The 22,766-nt window shown below is 45.8% G+C and overlaps 1 protein-coding gene across 5 annotated transcripts in view; it reads right to left on the reverse strand.

Moving 5' to 3' along the window:
• Positions 1-22,766, reverse strand: part of CENPC (centromere protein C) — a 1,046,742-nt gene that overhangs the window by 643,044 nt on the left and 380,932 nt on the right. The window lies entirely within an intron of this gene.

Here is a 22,766-nt window from a genome sequence, read left to right on the forward strand (position 1 = left end):
TGTCCTAAATGTGGATCCAAGCTTCCACACGCCGATCTTCATGAGTTGTGTAACCTCTGCCTTTCACCGGATCACAAGGCCAAAGACTGTCCAGCTTGTGCCTCTTTCCGCTCCAAAAAGTCAATTCGGGATCGTCGAGCTCGAAGAACCATGGCTCGATCATCAACATCGATTCTGGACGACAACTTCCAGAAAGGTATCAACGTACTAGTTCTAGCTAGGCCTCTAGCTTCTTGTTGTGACCATGTGGCTGGAGGCAATTTTGTGGATCTAGTCAGCGTGCTTTCCCTATAGGTCGTCTCCTTATTGACCAATGAATGTATTCCTGTTAATGGATGGTTGAGCAATGAGATAGCATTTAATAATAACGCATTAAATCTTTGAGGATAACTTCACTTAAGTTTATTTACATTTTTCAATTTTTTAAGTATTTGGTAAATTATTTTTTCAGTTTTGTAAAAAATGTTTAATTAAAAAAAATGTTTTTGTTTATTCCATTTACCACTACATCTTGCATCAATCAAATTAACCCCAGCACAACAGCATTTATTGTCTAGGGATTCTCCTTCTATTGTCATTTGTCAGGTGCACCTCCTCAGTGCCATATCACACGCCGTGAGTGACGTGACGTCACATGCCGCATATACAGCAAACACTTTCATCTATATGTTGTTGTTTTTACCCTCACCTATTCTTCCTGAGTCAGTCACCTTGAAAGTATATGTTGGTGTGGTTTTCCGTTTTACGAATGAGTAAGGAATATGCTACTTACCAGTTTGCATCTGTTCTTGGCATGTAGAGCTGCAGATTTACACACTTGTGCATAGATCGCCATCTGGTGTTGGGCCCGGATGTTTGCAGTTGTTTTTCCTCTTGGAAAGTCTTTGGAAGTCACGAGGTCGGTGACTCCTCCTTTGGATCGTATTGCGCATGGGCTTCGTCTCCATCCTCAGATTGTTTTTCGCCAGCAGGGAAATGATGGAGCGTAGTAATAAACCGTGAAGATGCCCATGTGTGTTGTATCTAAATAAGATAAACTGGAACAGATAAAGGTAGCCGGGGAGGCGGGTGGGCGTGTGTAGATCTGCAGCTCTACATGCCAAGAACAGATGCATACTGGTAAGTAGCATATTCCGTTCGAGGCATATGAGCTGCAGATTACACACTTGTGCACAGATTATATAGCAGTACCCACTGTTAGCGGCGACCACCCATATCTGTTGCAGTGGTTTGAAATAATGTTTTGAGTACAGCCTGGCCCACACTAGCCTGTTGCTTAGTTTGCACATGTACACAATAGTGTTTAGTGAAAGTGTGCAGTGTTGACCATGTAGCTGCTTTGCAGATATCATCTAATGGGATGTTTCCTAAAAAAGCCATTGAAGCCCCTATTTTACGTGTAGAATGGGCTTTAGGGGGAACGGATAGCGTTCGTTTTGCTTTGTGGTAGCAAATCTGAATGCATTTGACAATCCACCTAGCTATCCCCGACTTGGAAATGGGGTTGCCCTTGTGTGGTGGAGAGAAAGAGACAAACAGTTGTTTCGTCTTACGGAAAGGTTGTGTTCTCTCGATGTAGTAGAGTTAGTCTCGTTTGACATCTAGTGTGTGTAGAGCTCTTTCTGCAACAGTTTGTGGTTGCGAGAAGAATACTGGTGGTTCTACAGATTGGTATAGGTGAAAAGGAGAAATGACTTTAGGGAGGAATTTTGGGTTGGTACGGAGAACAACTTTGTTATGGTGCATTTGTAGAAAAGGTTCTTGAATGGTAAATGCTTGTATCTCACTGACCCTTCTGAGGGAAGTGATGGCTACGAGGAAAGCGGTATTCCAGGTTAAAAATTGCAGATCACATTTGTGCAATGGTTCGAAGGGAGGCCCCATTAGTCTAGTGAGAACGATATTTAGGTTCCACACAGGTGAGGGTGGCACTCTGGGGGGGAATTATTATTTTAAGGCCTTCCATGAAGGCTTTAATGGCAGGTACTCTAAAGAGTGATAGATGTTGCCTGTTTTGTAGGTAAGCTGCTATAGCTGCGCGGTGCAGGCGAATGGACGTATAGGCTAGATTACACCTTTGTAGGTGGAGTAAGTAGCCTATGATGTGTTGAATAGAGACGTCTAGGGGATTGATGGTGTTATTGTGACAATAGACAACAAAACGTTTCCACTTGGCGGCGTAGCACGCTCTAGTGGTGGGTCGCCTAGCTTCCTTGATGACGTTCACACAGTCAGGGGGAAGATTTAGATAACCGAATTCTAGGACTTCAGGAGCCAGATCGCAAGGTTGAGCTGAGCTGGGTCCGGGTGTCTGATCTCTCCATGGTTCAGGGTTAAGAGGTGTGGAGAGAGGCGTAATTTTTGGTACGGTACTACAGATAGTTCCAGCAGTGTGGTGTACCACGATTGTCTGGCCCAAGTTGGAGGTACTAGGATTAGTGTGAGGGAGTGTTGCCGTAGTTTGCGCACCACTAGTGGAATGAGTGGGAGAGGCGGAAAAGCGCATGCAAATCTGCCTGACCAGTTCATCCATATCGCATTTCCTTTGGACAATGGGTGTGGATATCTGGCGGCGAAGCTTGGGCATTTGGTGTTTTCGTGGGTGGCGAAGAGGTCTATCTGTGGATGCCCCCACATCTGAAAGTACGGGTGTAGAACTTGTGGGTGGAGTTCCCACTCGTGGATTTGTTGTGTTTGTCTGCTGAGCAGATCTGCCATAGTGTTTTGGACTCCTGGGACATGCTGAGCGAGGAGAAAGATTTTCTGGGGTATGGCCCATCTCCAAATGCTCTGTGCTAGCTGAGAGAGCTGTGGAGAGTGTGTGCCGCCTTGTTTTTGAATGTAGTACATGGCTGTCATGTTGTCTGTGCGGATTAGGACTGCCTTGCCTGAAATCTGTGTCCTGGTTCCATTGGCGCGGTAAGCACTCTTGGAGAGGGCGCATCTGGAGTCTTGCGTGAGGTACTATGAAGATGCAAGAGGTCATCATCCCTACTAGTTGCATAAACCCTCGAGCTGGAAGGGAGTGTTGTGCTATGAATTTTGCGCGTAGAGACTGAATGCTTGTAATCCTGGCAGGATTGGGATAGGCTAGCGCTTTTGAGGTGTCTATGGTGGCACCGAGGTATTGGTTTATGTGGGATGGTTGTAGATGGGACTTTGCGTGGTTTACTGTGAAGCCCAGTAGGTGAAGTAGCTGGATGGTGGCATGCGTGTGTTGTACACACTGGCTGTATGAACTGGCTTTTATTAGCCAGTCGTCTAGGTATGGGAAGACATGGATGTGTTGTCTCCTTAGGTGTGCTGCCACTACTGCTGGGCACTTGGTGAATACCCGTGGTGCTGTTGTGACTCCGAACGGGAGTACTTTGAATTGGTAGTGTTGGCCGTCCACTACGAATCTGAGGAACTTCCTGTGAGCGTTGTGCATTGGAATGTGGAAATAAGCGTCTTTTAGGTCTAAAGTGGTCAGGAAGTCGTTTTGGGAAAGCAGTGGAAGTACCCGCTGAAGCGTTACCATGTGAAAATGGTCTGAGTGTATGTATTTGTTTAGGGGCCTGAGGTCTAGGATGGGCCGCAGAGTCTCGTCCCTTTTTGGTATGAGAAAATATAGGGAGTAGACCCCCATTTTTCGTTGGTTGGTAGGAACGTGTTCTATCGCCCTTTTCTGTAGGAGGGAGATTACCTCCTGCTTTAGTAGTGTTAGATGTTCTTGTGACATTGGGCGTTGTCTGGGTGGGATGTTTGGCGAGGTAGATATTAGTTCTAGGCAGTAGCCTGACTGAATTATTTGTGTTACCCATTTGTCTGAGGTGATGGTGGCCCAGACAGGGAGGACATTTTGGAGTCTGCCCGCGACCGGAGTGGGATGGTCTGGGGGGAGTGGAGGGAAGTCATTGGGTAGGTGCGGTGGCAGAGCGGACGGTGTTTGTTTTGCCTCTGCCTTTGTTATTGTTGCCCCTGTAGCCGCCTCTTTGGCAGCCCCTTGTAAAGGTGGACTGGGTAGGGGCCTTATATGAAGTGGAAGCGGTGTCGGAGGAGTAGCCTCTGGATGTGCTCCGAAAGGAAGAGCAGCGAAAGGAGCGCCTGGGAGGGTGTGATTGTAAAGCTCCCATGGATTTTGCCGTGTCAGTGTCTTTTTTCATCTTTTCTAGGGCCTCATCCACTTTTGGGCCAAAGAGATGTTCCTGGTCAAAGGGATGGTTGAGGATGGAGGCCTGTACCTCCGGTTTAAAACCTGAGATCCTTAGCCAGGCATGGCGATGGAGGAGGACACTAGTATTGATGGCCCTGGAGGCTGTGTCTGCTGCATCTAGGGCACAACGTATGGAGGTATTAGTAATGGTTTTGCCCTCCTGAATTAACTCGTTGGCCCTAGGTTTGTATTTATTAGGGAGATGTTGCATTATGGCTTCTAATTCGTCATAATGGGCCCTGTCATACCTGGATAGTAGCGCTTGTGTATTAGCGATGTTGGCAGCTTGGGATGCAGTACGCTTGCCTGATGCGTCCAAGAGTTTAGACTCTTTGTCAGGTGGTGGTGCTTCGCCTGACGCTTGGGAGTTGGCCCTTTTACGTGCTGTGGACACTACCAGAGAATCTAGTGGTGCTGGCCCTCTGATGTAGGAGGGATCTGTAGGGGCGGAATTATATTTCTTTTCAATGCGCGAGTTAATGACCCTGGCTCTGACTGGGTCTTTAAAGACCTCTGGCGCATGTTTTATAACTCCCCTGAGCATAGGTAATATGGAGGTAGTCCTATGTGTGGTGTCAAACGTATCGAGGAGGAAATCCTCCTCTACGGGGTTGGTATGGAGATCTACCCCGTGATAGTGTGCCGCCCTTTGTAGTAGATAGTTGAACCCCAGTGAGTCTTCTGGTGGGGAAGGTCTGGAAGGGTAGAGATCATCCTGTGGGACGTAAGGAATGTCAGGGATACTGTAATAGCCCCATGGGTCTGGGGAGCCTGTGGGAGTGGGGTCCACTGTAGGTAAATCTTGCGGCACGTCTCCTATGTCATCATATGGATCCCCCTGATCATCATCATCCGGAGAGGGTGTTGGGGAATGATGAGGTGGGGGCGGAGATGGTGGAGATGGGGGAAGGTGGAGGAGGCGGTGGAGGTGGGGAAGGTATTCTGAAAGGAGAGGTAGCAGAGTCCTTCCTCTTTGGAGGTGGAGGCGGAGCAGGTTTATCCAGCTGTCTCTTTTTGATGGAGAGCATCAAATGTCCGGTTTTAGGATCCTTGGTTAGTGTTTTTTGTAATGGATCCGGTGTAAAAAGTTCTGGTGATGTTGGTTGGTCCGAAGAAGTCGGGGGTCGTTGGTTTTTTGGCTTTTTCCGCGCTGGTTCGTTGTTTGGAACTATGCTTAGAAAAGTCTGATTGTTTGGTCGGCGCCGAGGTGGATTACGGCTTCGAAGTGTCGGTGCCGGTGGCCTTGTGTGCTTTTGTCGGTGCCGAAGATGGTTTCGGCACCGAGGAGCTGGAGCTGTTTTTCGACACCGAGTGTTTCGGTGCAGGGCTCGGTATCGAAGCCGAGGCCATTTTCTTTTTCGGTGTCGAAGAGTGTTTATCGGCACCGACGGTGGGCTGGCTCGAGCCCGAGCCGCCGGAAGGCTTAATCGGCTTCTTTACTGGTCCCGAAGGTGCGGTGTGGGAAGCAGTGTCCTTGGTCTTGCTTAGGCCCGGAGGCGAAGGCGTGACCGAAGCCTTTTTCAGTGCCGGTGAGGGTGTGGGGGGGGTAGATTAGTACTCACGACCCTCTGTGCCGGAATGATGTCCTCCACATCTGAATCGTCGGCTTCGGAGGCGCTGACGAGTCCCTCGTCGGTGTGGTGTTCTTCTGGAGCGTCGACGCCTTCCCCGAAGATGTCATCCGGAATCATCGTCGACGAGTGTGCCATGGTTCTTCTAGCCCTTCGGTCTCGAATGGTTTTCTTGGACCGGAAGGACTTACACGCCGGACAATCTCGAGCCTCGTGTTCAGGGGAGAGGCAGAGATTGCATACTTCGTGGAGATCGGTGTGGGGGAACTTGGACCCACATCTAGGGCACTTCTTGAGGGGATTCCTTTCCATTAGGACCGGAGCTTGGGTAGGCCCGAAGGCCGTCGTCGACGACCGGAATCGAAGGTTTTTGAGAGGCGCGTTGAATGGGGAGATCGCGATCGAAAACAATACCGCGAGTTGGGGTGAGGATTGCGCGTCAATCGTCGAACTGGAAGCTGTTCGGAACCGGAGCGCGAAGAACACATCCGAGCCCGATGGCGGAAAAAAACAATCTGAGGATGGAGCCAAAGCCCATGCGCAATACGATCCAAAGAAGGAGTCACCGACCTTGTGACTTCCAAAGACTTTCCAAGAGGAAAAACAACTGCAAACATTCGGGCCCAACACCAGATGGCGATCTATGCACAAGTGTGTAATCTGCAGCTCATATGCCTCGAACATATATTTACACTCTATTGTTAATTAAGAGAGTGACAGCAGTGACCACACTAAATGATGTTTTTTTTGTTTGAGCTAATAATTGAACAGCAAAAATGCCACGTTGCAACTGATGTCCGTCTTGCTTCTTTTAGCCGCACGGCAAGAAGACAACAACGCATCACTCACAGTACAACCAGAAAGAAGGCCTGTGCACGGCGTGAGCATGACGTGTGAGTGACCCACACATCAGACATCTCTTCATCTTATGTGAAGCTAAGTGCCACTGCTAACTGACAGCTTCAAGATGGACCCAAAGAAAGGTGCCACTGGTATGCCTCAAACTGCTACCACGAAAGTAGCCAGTGAGAAGAAGGAGCTTACCACTACCACCACTGATATGTTGCCCCAAATGATTTTTAGAAAACAAAAAACTGTGCCTGCTGCACTGGCCTCTGGCGAGCAAGCTGGGAACAGTTCCCCCAAATTAGTGGGCCCACCACACTCTAGGCCCAAGCCCATGTCTGTCACAGAGGCAGCCACTCTAATGACTGCAACGGCGACGAGTAGTGATGTTGACATTGGGTACTACTTTGTGATGGAGATAAGTCAATCATTGCAGGAAACTCAGAGAAGTGGACAACATCAAGAATAGCAGCCACAGGCACCAATAGTAGTTCCTCCCAAGGTAGGAGCAGTTCAAGAGATTGAGCTTCATGCTGAGGAAGTAGAGAAATCAGCTCTAGAAGATCCATTGCCTTCCAGATCTCTAGCTAGAAAAAGGAGGGTTAGTGGTACATCATCTTCTACTTCAAGCCTCCCTTCTGATGATCTAGATGCAACTTGGATCCTGCCTCAGTCTGAGAGTGAGACAAGCCACGATACAACTCAGACGAGGCTAGGGAAAAGGACAGTTCCAGAAAGCATTAGCGCTATAGAGGCAGATGTAGAAGAGGAGGATGATGATGATGACAAGCCAGTCACTATTGATGCTAGCCCAGCCCCAGTGGAGACGGACGTTACCCCATCACAACTTCTCAGGGAGATGTGGCAGTGACACCACAGATCCAACCACCACCTGCTGCCATATTTGCAAAGACCTACTTGCACAACCACCTCAATAGAAATAGGAACTGCAGAGCCAGAGAGTCAAATGTCAAAACTCCCACCTACCACCAGTTCATCCCACATTGGCAGTGGCACCAGCATCAGAAAGTTGAGCTTTAGATTTCTTTAGGGTTAGCCAAAAGGAGGCAAACATTGCCATATGCTCCCTTTGAGGAGTAAGTGTTAGTCAGGGTAAGCTTGGTACAAACTATTGTACTGAGAGACAAACAACCCATTTCAGAAAGCACCTTACAATCCGTTGGGAGGCACACCTTAGCGGACAAAAAACTGCAAGTGTTGTTGGAAAAGGGGGGTGAAACATAGCTGAGTAGAGAATCCAAATCCGATCAGATCACGGTGGAAGGAGAAGAAGAAGACAACATCTTCATTACGAAAAGCAGTCCTCTCCCCAACAGTGCAGTAGTATCAGCAACATCACAATGGCACAAGACTCAGATTGAGATGCCAAGGCAACAGCGGACAGTGACTGCCCTGCTGAAAAGTCACATTGAGCCTACCACCGCTGACTTGTCTCAATAAGTCACCTGCATCAAGACAGGAAAAAAATCAGGCTACTATTCATGCCATGTTTAAGCAGAGGGGCAGTATGAACACAACCACCCAACGGGAAGTTTGTGCGATGCGAAGCTGGCTAAAATGTTAGCACTGGACCGCATTCCTTTTTCTTTTGTTGAAGGGGTGGGTTTTCTTGAATTTGTGAAAGTCATCTGCCCAAAAGGGAAGCTTTCCAGCTGGTCCTATTTTGCTAGAGTTGCTGTTCCAGTGCTAAATAGCTATGTGCTTGAATTGCTTGGACAAGCTTTGCAGCAGAGTGCTGTCCACACTATCCACCTGACAACAAACATGTGGACCAGTTGCCAAGCAACAGATTACATTGTGGTTCACTGCACACTGGATCTCTTTTGTGGGAGGTAAAAAAAATAATATTTGCAGGTGTTCACACTGCTGAGATTTTTAATGCTGCCCAGAAGCATGTGACAGTAGCTATGTTCACAATGGAGAAATCTCATACAGCTGCAAACATTTTGGAAGACTTTAACAACAAGGTCTTTCAATGGCTGCGACCAAGAGGGCTAAAGATTGGAATTGATGACACTGACAATGGCAGTAATATAGTTAAGGCCAAGGCAGATGGTTGTTATTTCAGGGTCATGTGCTTGGCACACTACATCAACATCAGTGTACGGCGCTTTCTCAAAAAAGAAGAACATGTATGCAACTTACTGTCCACCTGCAGAAGAATCTGCACTCATTTCAGCCACTCATTTAAAGTGCAGAAACAGCTGAAGGCCAGTCAGTGTGATAATAGAATGCCTGTTAAACCACTCATACAGGAATTGCCAACACGTTGCAACTCCACTTATTACATGCTTGAACACCTGTTTGAGCGGTACAGACCTATCAATGAATATGTCCTGCAAAGAGGAGATGCAACTGTAGAAGGCATGATCACTGACATGGACCAATGGGGCCTAGTCAAATGCCTGACAGAAATGGTGCTTCCTTTTGAGATGTTCACAAAGGAAGTCAGCAAAGAGGACAGTACCATGGGCCAAGCTATCCCATTGTTGCACATGCTACACAAACAGCTAAAGGAGGTGTCCGTAATATACGCAGTTGTGGAGTAAAAAAAGATGCGTATGACTTGGTGGAGAACTTAATCCTTCTGCTTGTCTGCTAATACAAGGGTGCAAAGTGACACTGTGTCCTCCAAACATTACATCTGTGCCACAACTCTGATCCATGGTACAAACTATTACTGTCCACTTTCACTCCTTTTTCAGAAAGGAATGTTAGAAAATGCAAAGCATGGATAGCTGGGCAAAACAGTGAGCTAGAAAAAGAACGGCAGGGAATTAGAGGCCCACTGGTCCAGGGCCCAAGTCCTGTGGTAAAACCTTCAAGTTCAGGGCCTGAAGGCGGTGCGGTTTGCTCACAGCAGCCAAAACGAACTGCAACAACACTATAAACAACACAAGACCAGGAGCATCAGCCCCCAAATCTGCAACTCAGTGATTTCTACTGGCAGGGTTTAAGTCCAGCGCAGTTGCGAAGGCAAAAGAAGTTGAGCAAAGTGGAGCACCAACAATGAACATTGAGCGGATAGTTCAGGCTTATCCGGATGACGCATCAGAGGTCTACTTTGATAAAAACCCATTGGTGTATTGGTATTGGAAGAGATGCCAATGGGCAGACCTCAGCAGTCTGGAAATAAACTATCTGGCTTGCCCTGTAGCTAGTGTCTCCGCTGAGTGAGGTTTCAGAGCTGCTGGTGCTGTTGTTACAGTGAGAAGGACCAGTCTCTCACCCCAAACCGTGGAGAGATTAACCATGATCAAAATGAATCAGCACTTTATATCACTGGATTACACTATACGTGAAGTATCACAGGACTCAGGTCATGGAAGTAGTGTGTTAGATGACCTACGTCTGGGCGAACCACCAGAGTTTGAGGACGAGCTCTACTTCCCTGACTACTAGGCTTTCTTTCTTTGACGCCCCCCCCTCAATAAAAACAAAATATATACATATATATATATATATATATATATATATATATATATATATATATATATATATCCATCCAAACACCTCGTCACAACTCCAACTCCTCGGAAAAACGAGCGCACACACAGATAAGTGCTTCAATTATTTTATTTTGCCAAAGTCTGCCATTACGCGTTTCAGCCGAACTAGCGGCCTTGATCACATGACAATGCTTAGGTATTTCCACCGCCTTTTAAAGTGCAAGTGCTTCACATCAGCAATGGACATAGACAATATACTTTGCCAATTAATATTCTTCCCATGCATAAATGCTTGAACAACATAACCCTTCGAATATCCTACATAATAACTGTAGAATACAGAGGTACTCAACAAAAATGTACAGGACATAAATGTCTTACAAGAATATCCACCGTGTTAGTTTTTCAACAATGATTGCTTAAATGCAGATTTAGATAGACCTCTATCTAGTCAGGAGTTAAGAATAAAAGTGACCATATAAAGTGCCCCCTCCTAAATGGGAAAATGTAAAAAATTTGAAATTAAAAAAAGAGAAATGTGTGATATACTTTTTTAGAAAATAAAGAAGAGGTACATGTCCAAATTGTCACTTGGTGCTTCGGAATAACAAATAGTTGAAATTCCATATACCACGGGGCTTACGATGTTGGGAATAGTCCCATTATTTGACATCTTATTATGTTCCGTTGGTATCCCAATTGTCCAACCCTACAGTAAAAGGGCCCCACATATTTCCCTAACACAAATAAAGTGACTGTGTGCTACAGTACCTAATTACAAAGTGCCTAAATTCCATAATGTGCATAAGTGCTTGGGGGTCTGGAGGTTTGAAAGCTGCAAATTATCAGAGACCTCGTATATTCAACTATCCTGTGTCTGTTATAACAAATTGATACAAGATGTTCCAATCAATTGATTTCATGGGATATAGCATTATAACTCATAAATTCATCAATAAATATATTCATAATTACATTTAAATAAAAAACTGTTCCTCAATTATTAGAACTACGACATATGAAAAATAACAATATGCCCTAGACCAACCATTAAAATGTTTTAAATATATAAATATGAATATAAATATTAATTAAAAAACCCATAAAACATACAAGACTGATATACATATAAACCACGTTGACCAATTCATGAATTAATGCAGATTGAGATTGACCTATCAATGCTAATAGTTTCCAGATTAAAAAATTCGAAAAAGACACTTAAAAAGACAGAATTATAGGAATGTATGCAGGTCTTCTGTAGTGTTGAGACCACCTGGATGCTTTGAATCGAACTACAGTATAAAGCTAGTTTCCAGGCGTCTCAACTTCGCATTTCTATCACCACCTCTTTTGGAAATGGGGATGGCCTCAATGACATAATATTTTAGATGTCTTGGATTACTATCATGTATGGCTTGGAAGTGCCTGGCCACCGGGTAATTTTGATCATTAGTTGTTATAGCCCGGATATGCTGCAGGATTCTCTTGTGGACGGCCAGTTTTGTGCTTCCTATGTATTTGAGTTTGCAAATGCACTCGAAGACATAAACAGAGAATTCCGTTTTACATGTAAGATGTTTAATCTCTCGAGATTAGCAATAACATAGAATACACAAGTAATAATAATAATTAGCTACTCACCAAGCCCCGTGCCCTCAACCACTAGCAGGTCCAGCTCTCAGTCAAGGGTGTCGAACCACTGGTGCATCAGCTGGTTGTGGCAGCGATGCACTGTCCAGCGCACCGTCGACCACTGCTGCTGGCGCTCCCAGGTGCCCAGACCCAGGCCGGCTGCCAGGGTGGAGGGGAGGTGGCGCTGCACAAAAAAAACAGCGCTGCCACCTCACCTCTGAAAACAAGACCCGGGGCTGCCCCCCTTAGGGCGCCACCTTCCACAAGGAAGGCAGCTCGTCTTTGCCACCTTTTATGGCACGGGTCTCTGCTTTGATGGTGGGGGGAGGTGCGGGGGCGGAAAACAAAGTCTAGAAAGTATAAAAAATTTAAGGGAGAAGGAAGTAAAAAATAAAATAGCAAGCAAGCAGTGGAGAAAAACAGTACAAAACTCACAAAGAAACACAAAAAAGTAGAAAAAAATACAAAATATACACTTACAACCGAGGGAACGAAATAAAAAGGATCAGAAAAAAAGTTTTGGGAAAGAAGGATTGAAAGGATTTAGGCGGGATTGAAAAGTAGGCACCAGCACCAAAACATATAGGAAAACAAGATGGCTGCGCCCATGCCTGACCGTGTGGTGCAGTCTGTGCAAAATTTGCCCCTCTAACACACTAACCGCGTTGCTCTATGAAGGAAACGTCACGCGAACGGTCATGACAAGCAACTCTGCCTGCTCGCGAACTCAACATAGCGCAATGGAGTTTTTTTTACCACTTCGCAAAGTTCCGCGTAGCACGGCTACTCGAATTTCGCCTAGGGTTAGTCAATGGTGAGCGAAGCGAAGAAGTTGGTGATGAGGCTGGTAAAGATGGCTCGTGGTCCAGGTGGTCAATAGATGAGGATTACGCTAAGGGTGAAGTTTTCTGCAGTTTAAAGTGCAGGTGTTCCATGAGTGGGGTGGGATTCTCTGTGGATGTTGGGCATTTGATTAATTCCTGGTAGATGCTAGTGAGTCCTCCTCTTGACTTGTGAAGGCGGTCCTGTCAAGCGATCTGCTGGGATTGCTGTAACAATTTTGAGTGCCAATGAAGGACTAAGCCAGGTCTCTGTGATAAAGACGATGTCGGATGCATTGCTACTCAGCAGTTTCCATATTTCTACTGTGTGTTTGCTGACTGATCATGCGTTGAAAAGCAAGCAGGTGAGTTAGTGTTGGTGTGCAGGTTTGCTGTGGTGTGTGGTTTAGGTGTTATTGGTGCTTATGTGGCGTGTGTTAAGGGCATTGTTAGTATTTGCCTGGGGGATGTAGGTGTGTGACTGCTGGAGAACCAGCAATGGGTGCAGTTGAAAGCTCCCACTGTGGTGTGAGGCACTGTAAAGCAGTAGCTGGGGGAACAGTCTCCGGGCTCATGTGAACTGTGGAGTTTAGTTGAGCGGAGATCAGATCAGGGTTCCGGGTGCTAGGCGCAGTCTAGGAACAGGTGGGCACAGATGGGCTTGCCTTTGGCATGCTTTCATCTGGTCTGCAGAGCAGCTGTTTTGTAGCTGCCATTAAGTAGGACCTGAGAGTAGGGAGGAGTGCAGGGTGCCGTGATGTCATTTTGTATGCTGATGGATGATGGGAAATAAAGTCCCTTTTCCTTGACTACTTCTTTTAAAGACTGTTTTGGCGGGAATACCATTTATGTCACTTCCTGTCCAGGTGGATGATGGAATATCCAGTAATGTCACTTCCTGTACTGATGGGAAAAATCAGCTTAACAACATGGTACATCGTTGGTGGGGGTCAGTGGCCCTCAAGTAAAGGTAATTTGAGCCGTACGGTACCCAAGTACTGGACTAACATCATCTACTAAGTAAGCCTAGACTGCTTGAAGATGGTACTCTTTGGGAAATCAAAACAATTATAACTTTGGAACCAGGGAGCAGCGCCAATGTACCAAAGCTCTAGTAAAACAGCGGTAAACAACCAGTACTCACCAGAGAAATAAATGCACAGTAAACGTGGGCTGCCCCAGGTGCTGAAGAAAATGCCTGACAACAACTGACTACTTTATGTTACTCAATCTCAGCAGACTATCTGGCTGCATGACAGTCTCTTAGGATGTGACCTGTTGGGCATGTCTAATATAGTGTTTCATGATGGGTGGGCGGGAGTACAAAGCAAGGTCGCCATGGAAATGCAAAAGATCTCCTTAAATCCTCCTTTCATCACCTAGAATTGATAGGAAAAATAAAACGCTCAGACATGGCCACGCCATAGCACTTTTTTTGTTATTCAACTCTAACAATGGAGGTCTTGGGGACGACAGAGGAAAACGAGTGATTAAAGTAGGAAATGTGGGTGGGGTGAAGAAAACAAAATCGATATTAAGTGACTAGAGGTGTCCACGTCATATCACTTTTTTTTCCTGTTATTTAATACTGGCAATGGAGGCAGTGTGGGGGTGATGACGGGGGCACCACAAGCAATTAAAGGAGTGTAGGTGGGTTATGGAGAAGACCAGCAGTGTCTGTATCATAGAGCTTTTTTTCTTATGGAGGATGAGGGGGCAGCACAAACAACATGTGGGAAATATCATGAAAACACAGACAACAGGAGGGAGCAAGCAAACCGGGACAGGCATCAAAAGAACAGTGGAGAAATAAAGGAGGGAGTCCACTGCAAAAGACTCACTCTGTAAAGTGCTCTCGCCCCAAAATAATGTAGCTCGCACAAGCAGTGGAAAGACACAATTACTTCCACAATGCCCCAGGGGAGGACAAAAGAGAAGAAGAGGAAGTGGCAGCTGGACACCCTGACAGGAGGTAGAAAGCAAATGAGAGTGATGATGAAGCAAACCAACGGTATCCAATAGGCAGGCTCCAAGCTTCCTGCATGTAAACAAAAAATCTGTCAATCAACACTAAAGGGGCAGTCCAATTCAAGACCCAAAAGTATACTTGGTTCTTAAGGTCTCATCTCTTGGCAATGTACGAAGAATCTTTACATATAGGAATGCTACTACAAGATCTCGTGGGGGGACCCTTAGATCAGTGATCCTTGGACAGGAAAGAACCCTTCAAAATGTGCCTTATATCGCCTAATCTTGTTTAAATACTTAGAAACCAAAATACTAGCCAAAGTATTGGCTTGAAAGATCAACAGTCAAATCTGATGTTTAATATGCTATGACCAGAATGACTTTATGTGAGGGCGTGATACACAACATTGTCTCCGATGACTCCCTGTGGTCCTAGTACAACAAGGAGATGCTGGCACTGGTAGGGCCCTCTTCTCCGTGAACTTTGAGAAGGCATTCAATTCCATGCATTGGACCCTCATGGTCCGACTGTTAGATCGCGTGAGCTTTGGACCAAAATACAGACTATATATACAGGGACGAGGCAGGCATGCACTCCTCTTTGCCATCATTATTGAGCAGTGGTGAACTGAATCCTTAGGGACACTCAGCTATGTGGGTTAACGGGGGACACTTCCAGAGAGCACAGTCTCCTTATATGCCAACAATATAATGAACTATAAGCAAAATCCAATGTTATCACTGACACAGCTGATGCAAATGATGTGGGCTTACAGTGAGACTTTGGGTCTGATTGTTAACTGGCGCAAGTCAATCTACATGCCACTTAAAGGCACCTAGGGCAGGCTGGGGGGGGGGGGGTCGTTGCCCCACTCTTTACTCGAATTTGGAATGAAATTATGACATGGAGCTTGATCCACCTTTCCGTGAAGGGTAGATGTGGCTTAAGATGATTTGGCTCCCCTATTATACACCTTGCAGAACTTTCCATGTCATCTTGAAAGTGACTCTACAATCACTTCAGTCCGCAATCTAAGTTTTTCTTTGGCCATGGAAAGAACGTAGAATAGCAAAGTGTACTATAACGGTATAACAAAGAACCCGGATTGACGGATGTCCAGCTATACTATTGTGTTTCACAGATGAATTAGAATAAATCAGAGTACTGCATCTCCTATAAGGTCCAAATAGATGACCAAACTACCACTGTCAGGTCAAAACCCTTAAATGGGGTTCGGATCTTGAGTGATGAAGTATTCGGACAAAACACACAGTGGGACTGCTGGGCTTTCGCTCATGGGGTTTAATTGGGATATCATGCTAGTGGCCATTTGGGATGGCAACTGCATTCACCCCTTCACACACCTAGCTGAAAGATATGATATGCCAAAGACACAATTTTACCGCTACTTGCAAGCCCAATCTGCTTTGGGGACCTACACCAAAGACCTCACAGTCCTCTCTGAAAATAATCCATTAGAATCCAGAGCAAAAGACACACAAATGATGAACAGAATGCAGAGCAAATCACACATTAACTCCCAGTCAAGAGACCTGGGTTAAATAAATCGTTCTTTTGCTCACAATGCTACACCAGTTTAGACCCAGCCATATGCAAATCAGTCTTGACCCTGAGCCCCATGGGAACAGTCCAGCCCGAACTGCCAAGCCAGGTCCTCCCTGGAAAGGAAACAAGCATCCTGGGATCGGTTTCTAGGCATCAACCCTCATCAGCCACGCAAGGTTGAATCCAGGGGCACAATGAGCCCAGGACCCATGTCTGGGCATACCCGGCGCACTTAGGGCGAGAAGCAAAAGACACTCAGATGATGGATGGAATGCAGAGCAAATCAATCAAACATTCACCCCAGTCAAAAGATCTGGGTTAAATCCATCCTTCTTTTGCTCACCATGCCAACCCCAGTATATACCCAGCTATATGCAAATCAGTCTTGACCCTGTGCCTCATGGGAACAGACCAGCCCGAACTGCCAAGCCAGATTCTCCCTGGAACAAGAAGAAAACGCGTTACTTACCTGTACCTTCAGTTATCCAGTATTGGTATCTTTCATAGATTCACATGCTTGATTCATCCCCGCCGTCAAGGTGGGAGTCTCACGGTACGAATAAAACATACACATAATAGTAATAAAATATCATAGAATAGGCTATAATGGACCATAGAGTCACTACACTAGCCTATCCATGTCTTCTTGTAAAAAAGAACCACATTTGGAACCCAGCCAATCAGGCTCCAGCACCCTCTAGAACACTCCACAGAGAGGGAAGTCCCTCAGATTTTCGTAGCACAAGTGACAATAAGTATAACATACTAATAAGGGAAGCCTCTCCCGGGAGGAGGGTGGGTCGCATGTGAATCTATGTAGATACCAATACTGGATAAGTGAAGTTACCGGTAAGTAACTTGTTTTCTTATCCAATATTGGGGTATCTTTCATAGATTCACATGTTTGAACCAGAATAGCTAGCCGTAAAAATCTTAGTCCCTTAGCGGATGGTGGGTATTATATAGACCACATTAGACACTTTGTGTAATATAATTGTAAACATACTTATTAACATATGCCACATCATATGAGAGAGACATTAGAAACATTCATAATTAAAAGAGACAGCATTCAAAAGCATGAAGAAGATAGTCACCTCTCAAAAGAGGCTTACCTTATTTGAAAAGGTTGGTAACACTGCTTGACCAACTGCTGACTCAGCTTCTGTACCCAGATCTAGACAGTAATGCCGTGTGAATGTGTGCACATTCTTCCAGGTTGCAGCACGGCAAATCTTCTCCAACGGCACTCCGGCAAAAAGCTCTGCCGATGATGACACAGCCCTTGAGGAGTGAGCTTTAGGCTGCACGGACAGAGGACTTCCAGCTTTAAAGTGGCAAAATTGAATCGCCAAAGCAATCCATCCTGCAATTGTTGACTTCGTCACTGTTGTACCTGGTTTTTGACCACCATATGATATAAACAATTGATCCGACTTCCGGATGGATACAGTTCGTGATAAGTAGAATTTAAGGCACTTTTTAATATCCAGAGTGTGTAGGGCCTTCTCAGCCGGGGTAGATGGACTGGGAACAAAAGTACGTAGAATAATGGGCTCATTAAGATGGAAAGAAGATGGAACCTTTGGAATGAATGTATGATTCTTTCTTAAGAGAACATAGTTATTGGTGAACCTTAGGTATGGCTGATAGTAAATGCTTGAATTTCGCTGACTCTCCTAGCAGAGATAAGCGCCAACAAAAGAGCAGGTTTCCAGGCGAGATATTTAAGTTCAGCTTTGTGCACAGGTTCGAATGGGTGCTTCATGAGCTGAGACAGAACCAGATTAAGCCTCCATTCAGGGGGAGGAGCTCTGATGGGCAGAAAAGCTCTGAAGAGACATTTCAAAAAATTGCTTGACCAAACGTTTAGAGCAGAGAGATGGGCCGCCAGTAGACCATCTGTAAGTTGAGATTGCGGCCAGATGCAGCTTAACAGATGGGAACATGAGTCTGGACGTAGCTAATGGAGAAGATAGAGGAGAACCTTGTCCAGAGAACAGTCCAGGGGATGTTTCTCATGATCACGGCACCAAGAACAGAAACGTTTCCATTTCAGAGAATAGGTTTTTAGAGTAGAAGAAGCTCTTGCTTTTGCAAGTATATCCCTACAGTCTTGCGGTAAATCTAGCTCCTTGAATTCAGTGAGCTCAGAAGCCAGGCATGAAGCTGCAGTGGGGCTGGATGCGGGTGGAGAATCTGGTCCTTGCTCATTGTCAATAGAGTTGGAGACACTGGGAGACAAAATCGACTGCATTCTGAGTGCAGGAGAAGCTCTGTGAACCAGTGCTGACGCGGCCATCGTGGGGCAATGAGAATCATTCGGCACGGTTCCAGTTTCATTTTTCTTAGAAGCCTCGGGAGCAACGGAAAGGGGGGGGAAGCGTAAGCGAAAATGCCCGTCCATCTCATCATGAAGGCGTTTCCCCAAGAGCCCTTCTCTGGATCCCAACTGGCATAGAATAGGCATTTCCGATTTGTCTTGGAAGCAAAGAGATCCAAGTTGGGTCCGCCCCACATCTGAAAAATGTGCTCCACTACTGACTGTTCCAGTTCCCATTCGTAGCAAGAATTTGATGTTCTGCTCAAAGTGTCCGCCAGAAACCTTCGATGTTTGGGGTGGATCGGGATGTGGAAGTATGCATCCTGCAGATCTAGTGTTGTCATGAAGTCTGTATGGTCTAGGATCTGTAGGATCTCTTGAGTAACCATGCGAAAGGATTTCTTTTGCAGGTATTTTTTCAGCTTCCTCAGATCTAGGATTGGTCTCCATTCTCCCAACTTTTTCTTGACTAAAAAGAAACGGGAGTAAAAACCTCTTCCCACTTGCGAGCGAGGCACTTTCTCTATAACTCCTTTTTGTAGCATACTCCTTGCCTCTTTCCTGAGAAGAGCTAGATGTGGTGGATGCTTCTTTAAAGGTGGATGGGGAGGAGGGAGGTTTACAAATTCTAGGGTGTGTCCGAATTTGATTAAATCCAAGACCAACTTGTCCGAGGTCAGCTTTTGCCATTGGTTGAAATGACAAGAAATGTTCGGCATCTTAGTGTTGAAGTGTGGCCGAACTGTTGCAGGTGTTGGGGAAACGTCACTGTTTCCTACCGTTATCTCTGCTTTGCTGGGGCTGTTTCCTTCTGTTCTGTTCTCTGTAAGCGGCAGCAGGGGGCACTCTGTAAGATTGTTGTTGCTGTTGAAAACCATACCTGCCCTGTTAAGACTGGGGTTGGTACTTTTGGTAACCTTCACGAAAGGAGAAAGACCCTCTGCCATGGGCACCTCGAAAAGGAGTCCTCCTGTATTGAAGAATACCCAGGGCTTTGGCAGTGTCAGTGTCTTTTTTAATCTCTTGCAGGGCATCATCGATGTGCTTGCCAAAGAGCGCATCCCCATCAAAAGGTATGTCGAAGATTTTGCTTTGAATCTCCAGGCGGAAAGTGGTGGATATAAGCCAACCCTGGCGACGTAGGACCACCGCTCCAGCCGGTTGTCGGAATCCTAGAGAGGCTAGATCCATGGAAATGTCGATCGTTTCCGATGCTGCTCTTTCCCCCTCCAGGACAATTTTTCTCGCCTCCTGCTTCTTATCCTCTGGTTAAAACTCAAGGTATGGAGCAACATCTGACCATATTTTGCGGTCATACCTCCCTAGGATCGCCAATTAGTTAGCTGCACGAACGGAAGCACCTGCCATGGTGGTAAACCTCTTCCCTATATTGTCGAGCCTCCTACCATCCTTGTCAAGAGGCGCAGTGATAGGTACCGATGGATTTCTCGACCTGCGCTGAGCGACCTGAGAGATGACCGAGTCAGGCCTAGGATGACCGGACAGGCAAGCAGGAGCATCATCCGGGTACTTATATTTCTTATCAATCCTGGGAAGAATTGCCGGTACAGAAAGAGGGTTCCTCATAATCCTGACGCCCTCTTCCCAAATATGATCGATTATGGGAATGGCCAGCACCGATTTCCTGCTCTGATCTTTAAAATCATAGAAGAAGCAGTCGGATTGCTTAACAGACATAGGCAGGTGAAATTGTGCCGCAGCTCTCTCCATGACTGCATGAAAACCTCCTATGTCCTTCGGAAGGGAATCAATTGCCTGGGGAACTGACGATGATGGTGTAGGGATTACATAATCCTCCCATTCATCCACGGTTTTTGGCGATTTAGGGAGTTCGCCCTCTTCAGCGACCGTTTCCTCGACATCATCTTGTACCCCTTGGTCTTGTGGTACAGTATCTTGAGACCCAGCAGTCGGGGCAGATGAACTTGAAGTTTGCAAGACAGATGGAGGAAAAAGCGGTCTTTGAACAGGGTCAGCCGCAGTTGGAAAACAAGTATGGTAATCTTACAGCATAGCTGCCAAGTCCTGTACCAAAGCTACAGGCATCTGCACTACAGGTTACTGACGAGGCAATAAAACTTGAGGCCTTTGTACTGTTTGGTGAGGCTCATAATACTGTTCTTCCTCATCATCCACTTTGTATTCAACATGAAGCTGAGAAGGGCTGTGTGCAGGACTGAACAGCCGATCATCCTCTGACTCTTCCAAAAAATGGCTCAGAGGCAATGGAGAAATGTATGAAGTGTCGTGGTAGTAGACCCTCGCAGACAGGAGCGTAGACGCTAATTCTGATGATAAAATAGGAGTCACTTGCAGTGAAGGAGGCCTTTTCCGCGTGATCGTCGACTAGATACCCCAGGATGGAGACATAGGGACAGCTGAAGCTGCCATTACCGATGGTAGTGTTGACGTTGTCGTCATCAATGTGGAGGTCGTCTAACACGGTGGAAGTGTCGACGAGAATATAATCGTCATCGACGGTGGGAGCATCGACAAGAGAGGAACCGTCGTCGACAGTGGGAGCGTCATCGATAATGGGGCCATCGTCGATGGTGCCGTCAACGGAGGCAAGACTGTGATCGTCGGCAGTATCGTCGACGGTGTCGTCGACAGAGGCGATTTAGTCTTCGTCGTTGAAGGTATAGATCTTACCGGTTCTTCCGTCGACGGAGATAGCTCTGAGGTGGCTTCATCGTCGACGTGGTCTTTTTTGACGACGATCTGATTGACTCTGACTGAGTCTTGGACTGTTTCAATGCCGTTTTCAGTGGCATTTTTGATGTTTCCACAGTTTTTCCTTCTGAAGAGAAAGAAAGCTTCTCTGATGAGACTTTTTAGATGATTTGCCAGCTCTTTCAGGTGGATCTTCAGATCTATCTCTCTTCTTAGACACTGGGAGGTTCTCAAAATCATCCTCTTCAGACACCACTTCAGATCTCACCTTCAATTTCTCCAGCCAGATCAATAACCTGCCTTCTCTATCCTTTAAGGTCTTTGAAGAAAACGTTCTACAAATCCTGCAGTCCTTGACCTTATGAGAAGGATACAAATAGTATATACATTCCTTGTGGGGATCCTTAAAATGTAATCCCTTCTTTCCATATGAACAACAAGGCAAGAATAATCCTTTCTTTGAAGTACTCACAGTATTCAGCAAACTTTGAGAAAAACTGAGCAGAGCTCAGGGAGACTCCCTGTCACACAATGTGCAGTAGAAAATCTGAGGTACTTGCCTCTCTGTGGCGTGTTCTAGAGGGTGCTGGAGCCTGATTGGCTGGGTTCCAAATGTGGTTCTTTTTTACAAAAGGACAAGGATAGGCTAGTGTTGTGAATGTATGGTCCATTATAGCCTATTGAATGATATTTTATTACTATTATGTATATATTTTATTTGTACTGTGAGACTCCCACCTCGACGACGGGGATGATTCAAGCAAATGAATCTATGAAAGATAACCCAATACTGGATAACAAGTTTTCTAGAACCAGTTTAGGGGCATCCCCCTTCATCAGCCAGGCTAGCTTGAATCCAGTGGCACAGTGAACCTGAGACCCACGTCTGTTCATAGGGCGAGAAAGCAAAAGACACAATGTAGCGTTTGGCGGAACCAAGGGAGTCTGGAAGATCTTTCGCACATTAGTGAACATCACCCCAGATCCTCTCTTGCGTCTGAGAGAATGATTGGCTCAGGATGTAGAGTACCTAGACTACGTGGATTAGACAGAAGAGAGTACGGCTCCCAAGGTCTTCGCAGCGTCCACGCGCCTCTGACTCATCGAGCTTAAATACCTTCACACAGTCAATTATACCACCAACTTGGCTAAGCGGAATTAAACCGGGATTGGTCCCCAAAATGGTGCTACTAGGAATTCTGCATTAGTGGAGGGGGCACCGAGCCACCAGACTGTTTGTTGCACTGGCACCATTTATAGCCAAAAGGGCCAATGCCCAACATTGACATGCCAACATGGTGCCTTCGATGAAGGAACAGACTTAAAGTATGCACTACTGCACTAAAGAGGAAGAATAAGTGTATAGCTCCAGGGGGTTGTATCTAGAAAGATAAGGTCTGGGATTTATGATGGAATTACCAAAAACCTAGTTAGTCACTTTCATGCTAAAGTACTGCATTATTTAAATTGTTTATGATAAGAGGGCATGGAAGTTGACTTAAAGAGCTTGCTGTATTGTTACTGCTATAAACCAATAGTATGTAGAAAAATAAAGTAAACATTGATCTCTAACTTGCTAAATAAAAAAAAAAATCCAAATCTTGTCAAACTCTAAATATGTCCATGTGCAGTGAAACAGAGCTGTTCCAAATAGATAACTTTAGCGGTTTTGACAC

This window comes from Triturus cristatus, chromosome 2_1 (genome assembly GCF_964204655.1).
Source record: "Triturus cristatus chromosome 2_1, aTriCri1.1, whole genome shotgun sequence".
Taxonomy (NCBI): Eukaryota; Metazoa; Chordata; class Amphibia; order Caudata; family Salamandridae; genus Triturus; species Triturus cristatus.